At 36.0% G+C, this 15082-nt stretch overlaps 2 protein-coding genes across 3 annotated transcripts in view; one reads left to right on the top strand and one right to left on the bottom strand.

The window, feature by feature from the left end:
- Positions 1 to 15082, top strand: part of LOC118264327 (uncharacterized) — a 419163-nt gene that overhangs the window by 169138 nt on the left and 234943 nt on the right. The window contains exon 1 of one of the 2 annotated variants that reach the window (XM_050704897.1): positions 2873 to 2880. The exons of the other annotated variant lie outside the window; for it this stretch is intronic. The gene's annotated coding sequence lies outside the window, so the exon portion shown is untranslated. Of the gene's footprint in view, positions 1 to 2872; positions 2881 to 15082 lie in introns of those variants that run through there. 2 annotated transcript variants of the gene reach the window in all.
- Positions 1 to 15082, bottom strand: part of LOC118264314 (probable chitinase 10) — a 109527-nt gene that overhangs the window by 84010 nt on the left and 10435 nt on the right. The gene's annotated exons all lie outside the window — the stretch shown is intronic.

A 15082-nucleotide genomic window follows, 5' to 3' on the forward strand; every position in this document is an offset into this window, starting at 1 on the left:
AAGCGAGGCTTTAGCAACACAAATTCAATTACTTATTGCTTGTATAAACAATTAAATAAACTCACAATAAATTAAAACACATTACAATATTATTAAGTAATTTAACCACCATTTAAATATATTAGATAATAACATACTGTATACAAAACAAATTAACATACACAGTCATAACAATGAAAATAGCCCTTAAGTTCAACGCCATAAAGGTTAACAAGACAGCAGAAAAACTGTTCAAAACTTGATAATATAGCAAGCCAAGGGATTCTAGACTCTATGTCTGAAAGAAAAAGAGTGTATATTGGTTTGAACCATGTGTCTTATTGGTCAACGTATAGGCTGCCATTTATGGGCGTTCTACAATATGCGCAATGTCCGTACGAATATGTTGTAATATGAACTCGCCTTTATAATTTTCTATTGTTAAAATATAAGTATGATAGCAGGATGGATTTGTAAACTGTGTGTCTGGTTATACGGATAAGGAGTTGTATGATAGATAAGTTCCTTTTTTGTGATTGTTGTACTATATTATTACAGCTAGCTTTGATGTTGTTATCCGGAGCTGCGGACTGCCTAGCGGGTTTCCCAGGGCTCCGGCTCGAAAAGCAGGAAGAAGACATTGGATGATTATATGATAAGTTTTTAATTTTTTATAGTACGATTATCATCTCAATCTTACCACTGGAGCAGTAATAATATAATAGGGTAGATGACTAATTTTTATTTTAATGTCCGTCTTGTAGATTATTTAAAAATATTAGACACGTATTTTTTATTTTCTTACGGAAACAAATACTTTCGAAGATATATCCATTTTAAATATCGCGTGACGTCACTTTAGAGTACGTTTTATACTCTATAGTGACGTAGTTAGCTCCCACTCCTAAACTTTGATTCGTTTTATCTAAGTATTGTTATCTTATATGACAAAATAAAAAAATACATGTCTAATATTTTTTTATTACCTAACTGACGGACTAATTAGATTTTTAATTTTCATACCCTGTCGTCATCCCTATTATCTGTCTCCCTCTAATTCTCTCGTTCATTTTTGACTAAGTTCCTACAGTAAGGCAAATATTGTAGTATAATGAGAGAACTTCATATGACTTGAGAAAACGACCTTCTAATACTAAAAGTAAAAAAACTTGTACATGAATGTATCTAATCTATTTTTAATACACTTTTTAACACCATTGTAGCTGGTCCCTTCCGGCAAGATAATCTAAATAAGGTCTGAAAGGATCTAGGCAATAGAAATTAACATTATACAATGTACGTTTCCCGTATCTGCCTATTAAGTAGTACTGAGCTTCCTCACTTCAGACCTTATATGCAAAAATGTTGTTTTTTTATGAATTATGTATTATAGAACTATGATACTTTTGACCTTTGTTTAATACGACCTCTAGGTTTGGTTGAGTGCGACTTTTGAGTGTGAAACCTCAGATTTGATCAGTGACTCGAATATACTAATATTAAATACTTACGCTATATTGTGGAGTAATAACTATTATTCAGTAGAATTATTATGAAACTGGACATACCTGAAATCAAAAAAGAAAAATAAATTAGATTTAAATCAAAAAGCAGTAAGTAAATAAGGATTGCATCGATTTTGTGGTAGAATTATATTACGAATAATATTATGAAATGTAAAAGTTTGTACGTATGATTCTTTGATACTCCTTTACGTCAAAACGGCTAAATAGATTGAGATGAAATTTTGATCTGGAGGTAGATTATGGTCTAGAAAAACATTTGAAAATCATTGAGTGAGGTATAGACCTCACTCAATGATTTATGATAGGCATAGGCCCAGCAGTGGACAATTGAATATTTTCTTATACGTGTGATCAAAACTGTATTTCTCAAACAATCTTTGGAAGGATATTAAAAGAAAATCCTGTATAGTTATCAATATAATCTGCTCTACAAAATAATAGTAGAGACATTAAAGAACTCTACATTACAAATCACCTTCAATTCAGTACGTAGAGTGACCTCTACATATGTTTGCATCATGTCCGTAGTAGAGTCGTAACGCTCTACCATTGGTAACAATTATCACCAGAATTCGTGTCTCAAATAATATTGAAGTTAAGCAATGGTTTGCAAGGTTTAGAATTGGATGGGGGTACCCCGTACTCATAGTGAAAATAAAATACATTATGTTGATGTCATGTTGAGTTATAAATGAGATTACTACTGTTTTAAGTTCGATTCCTGAGATAAGCAAGTTTTTGTGATTTTTTCTTTCGTCTTTCTTTCAACAATGGTTTGACCTTTTGGATCAGAGAATAAACATGGAAGTAGGTACCATAGTAAGTGAAAGCAAACCGCCCTTTAACCCTTTAACCGCCTGTATCCCTGCCACTCATATCGTATTGCTGTGACAGAAAACAAGCATGATTTTTTTCATTCTATTCACACGATTGCTACTCCTAATTTAGTATAATATTATTTATTTCGATTTTTAGCCGCGTGGTGGGTGCACGGTTATTGGTTTTTAACTTTTTTTTTCTTTTAATAAAACGTTGCCCCACTCTAAGATTTTCTCCTGTGTCGTGGGTGCGTTTGGGTTACTTGGCGCTTAAAGGGTTAAATATATTTTCTTTTAATTCTACTATCGATTAAATAACTCCAGTATCCGGGGGAAGTCTATAAAAAATTAATTTATGTGAGAAACACGAGGTAAGTTGATTCGAGTAATAAATTTCAATTACAACGGATATGGTGCAAATGGGTGAGGCCGGCGTATCAATGTAAGAATATGTTCAATAACATGAAGGTAAATGGTATTGGATGAAGGTAAAACAGTATATACACAGTAACAAGTTCAAACCAGTGATTATACTACTGAAAAAAAAAAAATCGTTACCCCACACTTTTACTCTTACACTTCAAACTTACAAACATACATTTTTACATGCACATAATACCTAGACCCGAAACAACTATTTGTGGATCACACAAATAGATGTTCTGCGGAAATTGAACCCGCTACGCATTGCACGCGGCCAGTTGCCCAGCCACCGCGCCAACTGTCCCTTCAAAAAATATTTTCTGTATTTCCATTCTTAAACAGCTATTTGTAAAACTGACCCTATCAGAGACTAGTTGTAATATGAACAAGAAAAATACTTATTTAGGAGGCGCCCGTATCTTATCTGACGAATGGCAATGGGCTTGACCCCAATTATGTATAACATACATTCTTAAGGCACCCATAAGTAACTGGTAAGAAGAGTACAGTTTAGCTTTTTAGGTGATTAGACACATAGACACGTACAATCACAGAGTCTTACAGCAGTGCTATTATTTAAATGAAGTAACACCACTCCCCAACGCACTATTCTAAGTACCAATAAATTATCCAAAGATAAACATCATTGAACACAGTCAAGTCAAGTTGTGTACAAAAACGGACTTGTTACAAGGCTTCACGGAGTTGCGTAAACGCACCACGTCAAAATTGTCGTCTTGACTACAAATTATGCTTACGACACACACACAAACACCGTCAGTGTTGCTAGACTTGAGTCCTTAGTCATTCTGATGATAGGGGTGATAGGTGTCCTGGACCTTGGAGTAAGGTTATCAGTAGTGAGAAATGTGACTGGTATCATGATCTGGTGAGAAGTACCCTTAGTATGAGTCTGATTTACGTCGAACGAATACGAAACGAGGGCGCGTCCAGAGCGCTTTGATTGGTGGGTTTATGCAAGCCGGCCAATCAGAGCGCCGAATGCGCTCTCGTTTCGATTACTTTTAATGTAAAGCAAACTCGTACTAGTCTAATGGCTGTTGAACAGTGCCTTATCAGTGTTTTAATATAGACATTCTTATTCTATAATAGCTCTTGTTTTAATGTATTTTGGAGCTATAATCGTAGCCGGTAGTTGAAATCACACCCACTCAATAAAATAAAAATCTAATTCGGAGTCTGGCATTAGCATTAAGTCATTTTATGATAAGGTACTTAAACTATTCTTTAGTAACGATTTTGTATCGAAAACAGTTGCTAAGGACTGGATCAAGTAACCATTAAATGACTCTGAATGCGGCAGTTAGTTACTTAAAATTAGGCTGCAGAGCGTGCCAAACAATTACATACATACATACATACATACATACATACACTCGAAAAACATAACCCTCCTTCTGGCGCAGTCGGGTAATAAACTTGCTTGAAGACGATATATAAGAAAACCTATTTCTATATACCTTATTTTAACTATCCTTAACAGTCATTGAGATATGCATATCCCTGGCATATACAGTTATTTACTCCACGATCCCTACAGAGAAAAAAACAGCACACAACTTCTCAAAAATCAATAATACGACCCAAGAGAAAGTGACGAAAACAAACACATAATCTAAATCCAATATACACAAGTTACATAAGTCTAATACACTCTCTCTAGTTAGCCGATAACTTGCAATGCACTTCACTTATGCAGTGACCTGATTGGCCTTTGCAGATATAACCTTTTGGCCTAGCATCAGGACTGGCCTGACGAGAACCTACAAGTATGGAAAAGAGAAGGGAAATGCGTGAAGATGGTACCTTTATTAAATGTTAGTTATGTACTTGGGAACTAGTATATAAGGTGCTGTTTATGTGATTTAAGTTAGATAATAGATGTGGCATCAAGCTTAGGCGATAGGGTGTGTAAGAGAGAATTCCAAGCATTTTTCGTTACTGGATTTCGAAAATTAAAAGCGCATGTAATGTTCCAAGTGTGGCAAGCGTTCATAGGCCACGGTAACCATTTACCCAGGTGGGCCGCATGCTTACTTGATAAATATCGCTTAATATGCTCTTGAAAGTATAAAAAATCAATAAACCTTAACTTCGAAGTACGGAATCGCGATCTTTTGGGTCAGCTATTATATTTTCAGCTACAAGACTAATAAGATAGTGAAACTCTTTACTGTGGTCACGTCTGAATTGTTAGGCCACTATAAACTTAAATAACTTTCAACCAAGTTTCACACAAGCACCCAATGCCAAAAAACTTGTATACATTCAACATAAAAACCCCCCTTCTCCTCTCCCCTATTCATATGTTATCTTTTCTACACTATCTATCTCATAAACATCAACAAACACAATAATAACATTAAAAATCGTAATATAAAGTGACAAACTAACACACAGTGTCCTTACTAAGACCAGGCGGCCTTGTATGCGCGTGCGCAAGCTTTCAACACCAAGTTACCCAACTAACCGCCAGTGTAACAAGATCCCTTATGCTGTTGTATTTGTTTCACAGTTGGGGTCAACGTTAAATGGATGGTTGACCAGTATAAATTGAGCTAGGCTAATTCTGAATTTGGAGCAGTTGGATGTAATAAAAATCATGGTTGTGTTTGTTAATGGGTTTGGTTTTGTAGTGAGGTAAGAGTTATTGGAAATTGGATTGTTCCTTATACAGTACTAACTAAAGCCTTATTCAATAAACTCTGATAACGACTATCTTATTTGCAAGTAGTAATTAAAATGTAGACTATCTGTACAATAAAGCGATATATGACAGATAGTCACATTTTATTAAACACAAAACAATTAAAAAAAATATCGTAGTAATTTTAATGAGTTTCATAATTTAAAAAAAACTCAAAATTAATAAGCCGGTAATCTCTCAAAACGTTAAGTATTAGACAACGATTAAGAAGAGCAAATAATATAAAAACATATCTGTTCTTCTAGAAAATTCTAGCACACTGTAATTAATTCTAGAACTATCGAGAAACATTATCAAATCATTGGACATAATATCGCCAGGGGTCTTGTTATACTGGTCGTCTCTGTCCAGTTTCGCGCCAAACACGAAGTTTGGTATTTTAGTGGTCGACCGAATACGTCGTGTTGCCTCATTGTGTATACGTCAAAGGAAATAATTAACTAATCATTATCTAGGCAACATTGATTTATAGACAACATTATTGGTGGAAGGCCTAGAAATTTATGATATAACGAATTTATTGCTGAAGTTCGGCGTAAATTCAAACACAACACTACCTCCCATTAAAGCCGTGGCAGATACTTTTAAGGCTCCTTATATAATCGAATTGTTTCCACCAAGTACCTCCATTATGGATATCAAACGTAAAAGTACGAGTTTGTTTTACGTTTAACCAGATCGAAATGAGAACGCGTTCGGTGCTCTGATTGGTTGGTTCATTCAAGCCAGTGGATTCAAGAGTAAGCCCCCTGGTCTTGCCTGCACCCTCACACTAGAGAAGCAGGCCCTAAGCCATCACAACTCTTTGATATTTAACTACATACATTTATCGAAGGTAATCGAAATGTCTAAATAATTAAAAAAAAAATTAGGGCCATTAATCAATAAGAAATACGATTTTGAACTTTACTACAGTGAAATAAACGTGCTATTAAAATCTAATTGTTGCCATAGATTTGCGGTTAAATGGACAATCTTAATTAAACAAATTTAGTCGTTTGTGCTCAAAAGTCAAGGTTCATATTTGTGTGTATGTAATAGTGTTTGGCAATGCTTACATATGTATGATAGCTACTCATGTTTATATGTATGTGACTTATTATGTATTTTTTAGATTTTGTGGCTATTTATAAAATATACTAGATATTTATTGAATTTGAATGGTTAAATGATGAATTATGTTAAAACAGAATATTAAAGTACATATTTGTTGAACAATATACATGACTATTATGTAGTTCAGTTTCCATATACAAACATAATTAAATTTTAAGAATTAAAACCTACTGTCAATTTTCCCAAACCATAACAAATTCCATCATACTAATACTATAAATATGAAAATTTGTTTGTATGGATGTCTGTCTGTCAATCAATCCGAAACTAATAAATGGATTTTGATGAAATTTGGTATACAGACAGAGTATGAGCTGACTTGAGTGATACGATACAGAAACTAGTACATAATAAAAGTAACAAATATAATAGAAACTACCCCGCTATATTTATGCAGAAACGGCCCATTAGCGTGTATCGTACGCACGCCATGCGCCCGCGCACTGTTGACTAAACTTTCGCCAAGTTCAAACGATACTTTCACGAGTTCAACGAGGTTATCTGTTAATATTGCAGACCGTACCGCTTGTTGTTATTTCGCTGTTTCTGCTAACGCTACTTTGATTCATGTGTTTTGATTTTAATGAAAGAGATATAGTTTGTTTCGCTTTAAAAACACTATATACTAATCTAGGAAATATGACATCCAATCCATTAATTACCTGTGAAGTCTTATACCATAAAGAAATTACAAAGAGGAGATGTCATGACTGGGTTTTCCTTTAACATATTGCGTGACACTTAACGGGGAGCGCGGGACGATATAAACCACGCCCTTCTCTATTTTCCATCTAGTGGTCCCATACTATAAAATGTTTCAAATTGTCCATAATTTAATGTAACACTTTGTAAACTATCTTCACCTTTTCAATTATAATATCATTCACACCCAGATTTGAAAAACAATTGCTGGATCACACAAAGAGTTGATTTATACGGGAATCGAACCCGCCACACGTTTATCGTTAAAATCACACGATTTTAAACTATACTAACCTATGATTAAGACCTAAAATGCAGTACAAGACATAGATTTATCTAAAATTAAGAGATTGTTGAGCACCTTAATACCGTCTGTTGCTATCCTTTCACTAAAACATAATGATATCTGATCTATTGAACTGCAGTTTGCAACTACATCGTGATGCAATGTGATGGGATGAAATCTGAGTTTGTGCAGATAGATAACTCATTAACGTAGCTGAAACTGTTTGTCTGTTTAAATTTTTACTTTATTACAATTTCATAAGGTTCATAATCTAATATTTTCAAAAAATCTGACATGTATCTACTACTTCGTTAAGGAAAAATCCAATTAAATGTTATTTAATTTCTTTTCCTGTCTGTTTTTACTTTATTTATTTTAATCTTATGATTTGTATTTATACTCTCGAATATTATTATTTCATAAATATGAGTTTAAAAATAATAATAAATTTTGCGTCAATACTACAAAATATTGTTAAATAATAATACTAAGTTTCTAACTAAAAATCAAGTAGGTTATTAAAATTCAACTTGCATTTATTTAATTAGGAAAGCATTCAACATGAATGTCATTTTAAAAAGCTTAATTGGCTATAAATTCGTTTGATAAACGTGATTTCTAACTAATGGGACATACATATTTTACCGTTAAGTAAAGTAAAACGCCAATCAAGGTCTGGTTGGACTTCCAAATCGTGCAATTTATTTATTTGAAGTCATAGTCTAGAAAAATGTCCGGTATATTAGATGCTAACTGCTCGTGTTCCCGTGTGATAAAAAGTAGCCAATGTGTTATTTCAGGCCAAAATCGACACCTGTGCCTAAGTTCATCCCGATTTCTGCAACCGTTTTCACGTGATTGAGTAACAAACATACATACAAACACACAAACTTTCGCATTTATAATATTAGTACGTAAGACTGTACCTAGCAGAATCTATCTATCTATATCGTCACACCTTTTATCCCCAAAGGGGTGGGCAGAGGTGCATATTACGGCACGTGTTATAAATTCCAGATTCCGTGCTACTGCTGCGAAATTTTCGAAATACTGAAAAAAGTCCGACACAGGAACCGAAACCGACGAGGCAGTCGTAGTAGCAGAGGTATGGCAGTAGGCAACCTAGCAAAACATAGGCATTATTTACAAGGAATAAATAGTGGAATCTTAAGGTGAGTATACCTATAGACTTCAACGTTTACTTGTAACAGAACAACGATCCATTCTATGTTGTCTTCTAGTGTATCATTCTTTTACGAACTAAAATGCTTTGGAAACTGCGCTCTAGCCTGTATTGTACCATTCGTAAGAACGTTACATTATATAGAAATGCTCCAGAAAATGCTACAGTCTATACTCACCTTTAATTAAGTAATAAGTAAATAAAAAAACCGTATCGTTGTCACAATCCCACGACGCAAGCTTTGTGTTCTACACTTATAACGTAACTCATTACGTATAATTATTACATGACAAGACGCATGCGCATGGTGCCGTGGTAAAAGTCACAGCCCATTGACAAACGAGAAACTTCCTTATACGCCTGCAAGACGTACAAGGAGTATTTAGCAGGTTTTTGTAAGAAATTGGGGGTTAACGTATTGTAGCATGCAATCTGCACCTGCTTTACAGTTAAAATACATTCTACATCACGTGTCAGTTTTTAGATTCAATTGTTAATTAAAGAATAATTGATAATTGGCTCTAAAAAGCTTATTGCATTTTGTGAATCTTGTTTTTGTAAACGAGTTGACTAATGAACATGAATGTATAAAAATTGACACATAAAACAATTAACATATTTATATTCTTCGTGTGCAATTCTTTGTGTGATCCATAAATTGTTGTTTCGGTGCTGGGTTTTATGTGAATGTGAACTTGTATGATTGTAAACGCACTCGCAACGCACGACACAGGAGAAAATTTTAGCGTTAGGTAACACTTTAAAGAAAAAAAATCAATATCACATAAATGATGAATCTTTTATTATTTATATCCGGACGTCTATGTTATAGTTATTTGTCATCAAGTCAATACACGTTTGTGGTGTTCGGTAAACACATTGCCAATTACTATTTTAATAGAAAATGTAATAAAGTATGTTAATTGCGCAGTAGCTAATTAGTGGATACTAATTAATGGCCAGTTTTTGTTCTTTCATGAGGTGGTTTTTTCTGTCAATAACGTTTATATATCGCCTTCTTATAGAGGGTAAATTTTTTTTTGCGATTTGAGTTATATACATGTCGACTCAATTACGTCCCATTTACCGTATTATTGACTAAAGTATATTATGGTATTGTCATATTATCTATAACTGTAGCTGTTATACAGATGGCAGTGTATTTTACTAAATAATAATAGCCATTCCACATGCATATTCGGAATCAGCTATTTGTTCTCCATCGAATCAAATATATAACTTTATATCGCAAAAAACTGTCGCTTTTTCGGAATATCAATATATTATATGTTGGTTTTGGTCTAATGGGTCGTCTAACTATCCCATTGCTCATTGGCCATAAGTGCTACTTTCGAACTTTGCAGTTTTATATTCGATTTTCAGAAAGAGTATCATTAAAGTAGTTTTGTTATTTTAGAAATTTGTCAATTATAGCACAGTCTGAAATTGTTCCTGTATTATAATATTTAAAAAACATGTTTTAAAAACCTTTAACGCTCCAAATAAGCTACAAATAGCGACAAAAAGCAGACTATAGCCCAATCAAAACACGGACAGATCTATATCAGAGTTAATAACTATAACAGGTTCGATGACGTAACTCACAGTGGTGCACAGCAACGAAATAACTGGTTCAATAATAAACTAGTTTCCTAATTGTATGTCAAATTAAAAATATACATAGGTAAATCAAATAACCCGGTAGTTTTAAAATTAATATTAGATAAATCACGATCAAATAGAGTTAGCAAACGAATTATAGTTTATCTACATGTATAATCTTATTTATATAATAATTTATGTATAACACAAGGATAGAATACAGGAGAACGTGTAAAGACTTGTAAAGAGGTGAAAATACAACTAATTTCCTACAAAATTAGCCTCAGGGCTTAGAAATTTTTTATTGTATTGTGGCGATCACATTGACAAGTAACAAGTACATTGCCAGATGACAGAAGTTGCTTGACTAAAACATAGACTATGCGACGAGCATATCAATGGATGACGTCACAAATCTGTCCTGTATCGCACATACGAAGTTTACATGCGAATTGCCGGATAAAAAATCCCAATAACATCAGTTCTAAAGCCCTCTAGGCTGATCACCTCGCCTGGTCGGAGGATCAAATCCTTTGCTTAGGGAACTTTACTCTCTGTTCCCTAAAGTGGTACCCCGACGTATGAAACCAACCTTCACGGAGGTCAGCACCGTCATTCATCGCCACCTCCCTATCACTTCTCCGATAGCGGTGACAAGTCGCAGCCAACCAGCATCCTGCCTCATCAGGGACCACCACACGCTAATCGAAGATTTGCTGTCTGTCTGGTTCTTCCCTACGGCCTCATCAGTCTGTCTAGGCACAGCACTCTGCACACGGTCTGTATTGTCTTCTCCCGTCAACGCAGACGCCAGCCACTACGCACCTACCCTCGCAGCATCTATTACTCACCGTGGGACACTGCGATTTTCACTACTCCGAAACTGGAGTATCACCCTGCACCGCTCACCCGACTCACTGGGCATTAGCGGCACAGTTCCGACTCACTGGAACTAGGATATACATTCTACACTGCTTCTGGCACCGCTCATCTCAAGCATCGACAGCCGTCTCAACGGGATCGACCTCCGGTCTTGGGGAGTGATGTGGCGACACATTGACAAGTAACAAGTGACAGAACAGAAGTCGTCACATAGTTATTGACGAGCAAATCAATGGTGCGTCACAAATATCCTGCATCGCACTTACGAAGTTTACATGCGAATAAACATGGATAGAAAATCGCAACGAACAACAGTTGGGCAGAAAGCCCGCCAGGCTGATCACCTCGCCTGGTCGGAGGATCCTCCTTTTCTTAGGGAACTTTACTCGCTGTTCCCTAAGTGGTGACCCCGACTTTGATTTAAACCAACCTTCACGGAGCAGATTCAGCACCGTCATCCTCATCGCCACCTCCCTTTCCCATCATTCTCCGCTGAGCGGTAATCAAGTCGCAGCCAACCACATCCTCGGCCTCATAAGGCTCCACCACAGCTACATAGCGAAGATATGCAGCCTAGTTCTTCCCTACGGCCTCATCAGCGTTAGGCACAGCACTCTGCACACGGTCTGAGGACGTCTCCTCCCGTCAACGCAGACGCCAGCCACTACGCACCTACCCTCAGCATCTATTCCCCGACTCACCGTGGGACACTTACCTTCACTAATCCGACTCACTGGAGTATCACCCTGCACCGCTCACCCGACTCACTGGGCATTAGCGGCATAAGTTCCGACTCACTGGAACTAGGGACATTCTACACTGCTTCTGGCAGCTCAAATCAAGCATCGACAGCCGTCTCAACGGGATCGACCTCCGGTCTATAGGGGGGAGTCATGTGGCGACACATTGACTTTAACAAGTGACAGATGACAGAAGTTTCGCACATAGACTATCGACTAGCAAATCAATAATGACGTCACAAATATCCTGCATCGCACATACGAAGTTATACATGCGAATAACTAACACGGATAGAAATATCCCAACGAACAACAGTTGGGCAGAAAGCCCGCCAGGCTGATCACCTCTGTCTGTCTGTCGGAGGATCTCCTATGTTCTTAGGAACTTTACTCGCTGTTGAAAGTGGTGACGAATTGAAACCAACCTTCATGGAGCAGATATACCGTCATTCATCGCCACCTCACCCATCACTTCTCCGCTGAGCGGTAATCAAGTCGAAAACCAGCATACTCGGCATTTTCATCGCTGGACCACCAACGCTACATCGAAGATATGCAGCCTGGTTCTTCCCTACGGCCTCATCAGCGTCTAGGCACAGCACTCTGCACACGGTTGACTCACGTCTTCCTCCCGTCAAGCAGACGCAAGCCATTATACGCACCTACCCTCGCAGCATCTATCCTTAATTCAAAATGGGACACTGCCGTATTTCACTACTCCGACTCACTGGATATATACCCTAACCGCTCACCCGACTCATGGGTTCAGCGGCATAGTTCGACTCACTGGAACTATGGACATTCTACACTGGCTCTGGCACCGCTCATGTTCAAGCATCGACACGTGAACGGGATCGACCTCCGGTCGGGGACGTGATGTGGCGACACATTGACAAGTAACAAGGCAGATGAAGATTTTCTATCCGTGTAATTCGCATGTAAACTTCGTATGTGCGATGCAGGAATTTGTGACGTCATCCATTATTTGCTAGTCGATATTTGCGATATTTGTCATCTGTCACTTGTTACTTGTCAATGTGTCGCCACAGTATTATAGGGACCTCAGGGTCCCTGGTCAAATAGCTTTAGCATAATAATGTGCATACAATTTGCACATGTTTTGCGCGGATGCCCCCTATTCCATAAGGCGGAAAAAGTTCGCCGGGTCAGCTAGTATTACATATTTAGTTTGGAAAAGAGCGCCGTTGCAGAGAAGCATAATTATTTTTCTGACCACAAGTCACAACATAAAAAACAGTATAAGATAAAGAAAAACTAACATAATTATTTTTAGACGTGGCCATATCGATATAAAATTAAACATTATTAACGCCAATAAAATACCCGGTAGTCTTGATATTGATAGCTCACGATCAAATACCAATAATTAAGATAGTTAATGTTTCACAATTAAAAGAAGCCATACCAAAATTGGTAATGCAATTATGAGAATTGAATCACGATGTTGTTTGCAAACTGTTTTGTTGTGTAATAGTTAACCATAGCTGTAACTGTTCGGTTACTTAACAGGTGGAGTTTATTGTTTTCTGCTACTGGTAGATATTTTTATTATTATAAAAAATATATGCTATGTTTTGTTTTGTCTCGCCATTTTATCCCAGAAAGGGTAGGTAATCAATACCGCTGTACAATGAACACCCACTTTTTACCACTTGTGTTATAAGTCCCATGTAATAGGGTTGAGCCTATTGTCATATACTGGGTACAATTTCAGACTCCGTACCTACTACTACTGAGAAAACCCGAAAAAAGCCCACTATTCCTTGACAGCATTGTTCAGTATATGGCAATAGACTCACCCATTATTACATGGGACCTTAACACAAATATTGAAAAATAGATGTACATTGTACTGTGATATTAAGTGCAATAATGTGCACCTCTGCCTACTTCTTCGAAGATAAAAGGCATAACGATGCGACATATAAATTCTAAGGTTTATTTATCCTAAAACCTAAAAATAATAAGGACGACCTAGAGAACCATGGCAAAGACCTCATGAAATCGTATAAAAATATAAATATAAATAAGTGTCAATAAAAATACCGTAAAAATGTCAAAACATATTTTGATCAAACCCTTTTTAAAACCTTTTATAATATTAGTATCTATCACCAAGGTCAATGACGTGGTTTTATATTAATTTTATATTATTGAAGTAAACATTTTATTTTTTTAGCTTTATATTATCCATTTGTGGTTTTTGGGCAGTAAATTATAGTATTTTTGGAAGAAAAACTGGTCTTATATTGTGTCAATCACCTTTTTTATCACATTCTATGTCTAATTAAGGAATTAATTGCTAATTTTATTATTGAATATTTTATTGTATTTAGCACGTTTCTTCTTTTTGAAACTGATTTATAAAGTATTGGTTTCTGTCTAGATTTTTGTTTTTAATTGGTGTAATATAATGTTTTTATTGCATTCAAGATGTTTATGAATTTGTCTAATAATGTTGTTCATAATCTTTATATTATGATATAAAAATCAATTGCAGTTCATTAGTCTTGCCAAAACTCGAAATTGGCCGATTTGGCAAATTTTGGTCTTGAATAATAATTAATAGTGGAAGTCTAGGGAAGGTTTAAAAAAAAATGTTTGAGACGGTACGAATTTAGCCAGGTCCACAAGTGGAATTATAAATCTGTTCGTTTAAAAACAACGTAAAAAAGTCTTAAGAAAAATAATGACAAGCTAACAACATCTAGGCATTCTTAGATACCTACATATATTATACCACAAAAACGAACCTTCCAGCAAACAACGACCCTCTATCACGGTCCCTTCGAAATTAAAATGTAAATAGACACCGATAAAGTACATTTTACGATGGACACTCTGGCATTTAGCAATCATCGGTAGCCCTTTGAGCAATTTGAATAAATTAGTCTTGTACAGATTATTATTATCTAACAGGCATCTTCGTTAAGAAAGGTCAAGCCCGACCTATGACGTCATACCTATACAATGTGATAGGGGCGAGACTTCTAACCCGTTAAGGCTGAATTCTACATCAAATTTTATCAACAAAAGTCGGGGGTCGAAGGGGTCGAATCCCCTCCCCTAAAAGTTA

This window comes from Spodoptera frugiperda, chromosome 26 (assembly GCF_023101765.2).
Source record: "Spodoptera frugiperda isolate SF20-4 chromosome 26, AGI-APGP_CSIRO_Sfru_2.0, whole genome shotgun sequence".
NCBI classification, from domain to species: Eukaryota; Metazoa; Arthropoda; class Insecta; order Lepidoptera; family Noctuidae; genus Spodoptera; species Spodoptera frugiperda.